Genomic DNA, 4,605 nt, shown 5'->3' with positions numbered 1-4,605 from the left:
CTCTTCTTGTGCACTGAAGCCTGTCCCTTCTCACCAACTTGGCCTTGGTCCAGCATTCTTCCCCTTTCTCTCTTACATCATCAAATTTTTTCCTCTCTATCACATTATTCCCATAGATCTATGTTAGACACACCCTAGAGTGACTCATCCAGGGAGTCACTTTCTTGGGTAATCCCAACCCTGTGAGTGCAGGCAGAACCTATGACTTGATTCTAACCCATAGAATAGGACAAAGTTGGGAAAGGGGGCAATGTAACTCCCTGGATTATACTATGTTATCTGGAAAAGGTGAAAGGATCTTGAAGATGTAATTAAGCTCCCTGCTCCTGTTGACTTTGAGTCAATCAAAAGGGAGGTTATCATAAGTGGGCCTGACCTAATCAGAGTGAAGCCCTTTAAAAAGGACTTAGGTGCTATACAGTAGGTCCTTATTAGTTTTCCATTTTATATATAGTAGTGTGTATATGTCAATCCCAATCTCCCGATTTATCCCTCCCTCTCCCTTTCCCCCCGGTAGTCATAAGGTTTTTTTCTACATCTGTGACTCTAATTCTGTTTTGTAAATAAGTTCATTTGTACCATTTTTTTTAAGGTCCCACATATAAGTGGTATCATATGATATTTGTCTTTCTCTGTCTCAGCATTATTTCATTCATTTTTATGGCTGAGTAAATGACCTATATGGGAAAAAAATCTAAAAAAGAGTGGGTATGAAACAGAACAGGATGCTGTGGTCCTTCCCCACCATGTCCTCAGCCTGCCTTTTGTCCGTAGAAAACCTTTAGCCAAAGAATAAGTTTAATCAGAGAAGTGAGAAAATGCAGAAACAAGGGAAAATAGTCAAAGGAGACCAAATAATAATATTTTAGCCTTTATCAAGGACCCTTAGTTCCTTCTCAAGGGCTATAGATAACATTATGAGCCATATCCTGTGAGCTATCCTATAGATACTGAAACCTCCACCAGGTGGAAGAAGTTAACTACATGATGACCAGACTGTAGCCATGACATAAGCTGCCACAATTCTGAGAACTGGCTTCAAGGAAATGGGAACAAACCCACCCTGGAACTGAAGATTAATTGTACTTAAAACAACCAAGATGACACTGGTTAGACCATCGATGACCAATTTCAAGATGACGGTCAGAGCTGACTGTGCTGTTTCTGCATGTAGCCCCCTCCCTCTGTCTATAAAAACTCTTGCCCCCTGATTGTCAGGAGAAGGGAGTCAGCCTTTGGACAGGTGTCAGCCCTCCCCCTTCCCCAGTTGCAAGCATCCAAAATAAAGCAAAATTTCCTTTCCACCAAGCTTGCTTCTTTATTGGCTTTTGAGCAGCGAGCAGCCGGACCCCACTTTCGGTTACAGATATATGTATATATATAACTGATTCACTTTGCTGTATACCTGAAACTAACACAACATTGTAATCAACTATACTCCAATTTAAAATTTGTTTTAATTAAAAAAAAAGGATTTAGGTGATCACCAAGCTGAGAGGTCCTCCTGCTGGCCTTGAAGTGACCTGTTGTGTTGGGAGAGGGAACTCTCAGGGTCCACAGGTCAAACAGCCACAGGTGGCACCTGATTCTTGAGAGGGGCCCCAGCTGACATACAGCAAGGAAACAGGGACCTCAGTCCTACAACTGCAAGGAACTGAATTCAGCCCACAACCACATGAGCTTGGAAGGGGACCTCTAGCTCCAGAAAGGAAGGAGCCCAGTGATGCCTTGATGGCAGCCCCATGAGAAACCCTGAGCCAGAGGCACCAGCTGAGCCATGCCTGCACTGCTGACCCTCAGAAACCATGAGATATTACACGTGTTGCTAAGTGTGTGTAATTTGCCACACAGTGACAGAAGACTAATGTAGCATACAACACATTATATCTTCCACTGAGAAAACCCTCCTCTGACCTTACCTCTACTGGAGGTACCACCTCTTTTCTCTTTTTCCTCTGACAGAAAAAGCCCTTAAGACAGTGGGCTAACTTCTCAAATTTCCTCCCATTCTCTCTGGAACCCACTTTAATCAGGCTTTTACTCCCATCCCTCCTCAGAAACTGTTCTTACCTGGAGACACCAATGACCTCTCAGTTTCCAAACCTGGTGATAAATTCTCAGTTCTCTATCATTGACCCATCAGCGGCCTTTGGTACAGCTGACTGCTCTCTTCTTGTGTCAGTTCTTTTTTCCTTGACGTCTGTAACCCTGCAATTGCCTGGTTTTCCTCCCGTCCTTCTGCCTCTCCTCCTCAGTCTCGTTTACTTGTTATCTGTCCTATAAACACTGAAATGCCCCATCCTCAGTCACTATCTTGCACTATCTAGACTGATCTCATTCAGTCTTGTGGCTTCCAATACCATCAATGAGTTGATTCCCAAGTGTCCATCTCAGCCTAAGCCTTTCACTTGAACTCGAGACTCACATGTCTGACTGCTTTCTCATCATCCCACTGTGGGGGCAGACGGGTCTAAGAGGCATCGCAAACTCATATGTAGAAAATGGAACTCCAGAATCTTGCTCCCCATACCTGCTGCATCTCACCTCCATTTTAGTTCATAGCAACACCATCCCTTCAGCTGCTCAGTCCCAAAACCCTGGAGTCAGTCTTAACCCCTCTTTGTCTCACACACCACATCCAATCTGTCAGAAAACGCTTTCTGCTTTCAAAATACGTGTAAAAGCTGACTGTTCTTCACACTTTCTACTGTTACCCCTTCTGCCTAAGCCATTGTAATATTTCCCAGATTATTGCAATATATGCCTGTGTGGTAACTTGACTTCTGCCCTTCCCCACTGTAGTCTATTCTCAACACACTGTCCAGAATGCAGTATCAACATATGATGTCATATCTCTGCTCAACTCTTCCAGTAGTGATCCATCATGCTCAGACTTGGAGCAGACAGACAACATCATATTATGATGTCCTTCCATGGAATTCAATAGCAGGGACACTACAATGATCTGTCCCTGCTGCATCACTAACCTCAGTTCCTACCACTCTCCCCTTAGCTATTTCTGCTCCAGCCTCATTGGCATCCTTGACGTTCTCAGTACTTGCCAGGCGAGTGTCTGCCTCAGGGTCTTTGCACTAGGTATTTTTGCCTGTCTTTCAGACCTTGTTCTCTAGATAGTCAATGATTCCCTCCTTCAATTCCTTCACATCTTTATTCAAATATCACCAGCTTCTCCGGCCATTTTGTCTAAAATTTCAACATCCTCCAACACTTCCCATTGCTCTTCTCTGCTTTATTTTTCTCCTTAACATTCATCACTATTCAACATACTCCATACTTCATTTAATTTTGTTTGATGTCCGTCTTTGATACTGGAACATAAACTCCATGAGGGCAAAGAATTTTGTCTGTTTTGTGAACTGATGTGTTTCTAGTGCCTAGAACAGTGTCTGGCAAGTAACACTCAATACATACTAGTTAAGTGAATCATTGAGTGAATATGAAACCTTCAAAAACATTCTGCAACACAGGAGAGCAAAGTGCTCAGTTGTCAGAGAAGAATCCTTTTTATGAAGTAGATTAACTATAAGAAACAGAAGAAAATTAAAGAAAATACCTTTTTCACGTTTGAAATAAAAATTCGGGAGTGCTTTGCCAACTTTAGACAAAAAATGAGACATTGATGAAGAAACATAATAACTAAATTACATTCCACATTAGATTCATTACCATAGAAAACCAATCAGTCTCTAAAGGATAGAATTGATAAAAATCTCTAACCAGAAAGAACAAAATCTGTAGAGTAAAAAGGATGTGACCTAATTATTTTATACACAAAGACATCCGTCTTTAAATAGTGTAGGTTGAGAAAATATACTTGAGTTCTCCTTCTTAAAAATATTCATGGGGCCTTCCCTGGTGGTCCAGTGGTTGGGAATCTGCCTTCCGGTGTGGGGGACATGGGTTCGAGTCCTGGTCAGGGAACTTAGGATCCCACATGCCGCAGAGCAACTAAGCCTGCATGATGCAACTGAGACCTGATGCAGCCAAATAAATTTAAGAAAAATAATAATAAATATCCATTTAAAACATTCTCCAGATCAGTGGAATCGATAATAGGGAAGCTGTAGGGGGTGGGGTATACTGAAAAAGCCTGGTGATGAACGTCAAAACTAAGTAGAAATAGGTGTAAATAATTTGCTTTAAATGTGGTTATAAAGTTGATGAAAAAAGATAAATCAAGATTACCGTAAAAAAGAGTAGAAAGTGAGGAGAGTTAAGGGAAGCAAAATCCTCACATTGCTTAGGGAAGTCAGAGTTTTTATTTTTGTCTTTGACTAAACAGTTAGAAATGTGAAGGTTTTTAAGCTTTAAAGTATCCAATACTTTAATTAAAAACTGCATGTTAACTCTATCAAATCATCATAGGTGCTAAAAGCAAACAATACATAACCTATTTAATAAAGGCATGATTAAAAATACCTTCTGAGTACAAAGTTTATAATGCTTATTAAAACAAAGTTATTAATATATCATTCACGTCATCTAAATTCTTTTATTTGATCTACTTGATCAAAGACTGAACATGGTTTATTAAACTGTCCCACTATGGTTATGGTCCTATCACGTGTAAGCATATCTGAAATC

This window comes from Orcinus orca, chromosome 6, assembly GCF_937001465.1.
Source record: "Orcinus orca chromosome 6, mOrcOrc1.1, whole genome shotgun sequence".
Classification (NCBI taxonomy): Eukaryota; Metazoa; Chordata; class Mammalia; order Artiodactyla; family Delphinidae; genus Orcinus; species Orcinus orca.
The sequence above is the reverse complement of the archived record's forward strand: the minus strand, read 5'-3'. Positions refer to the sequence as shown.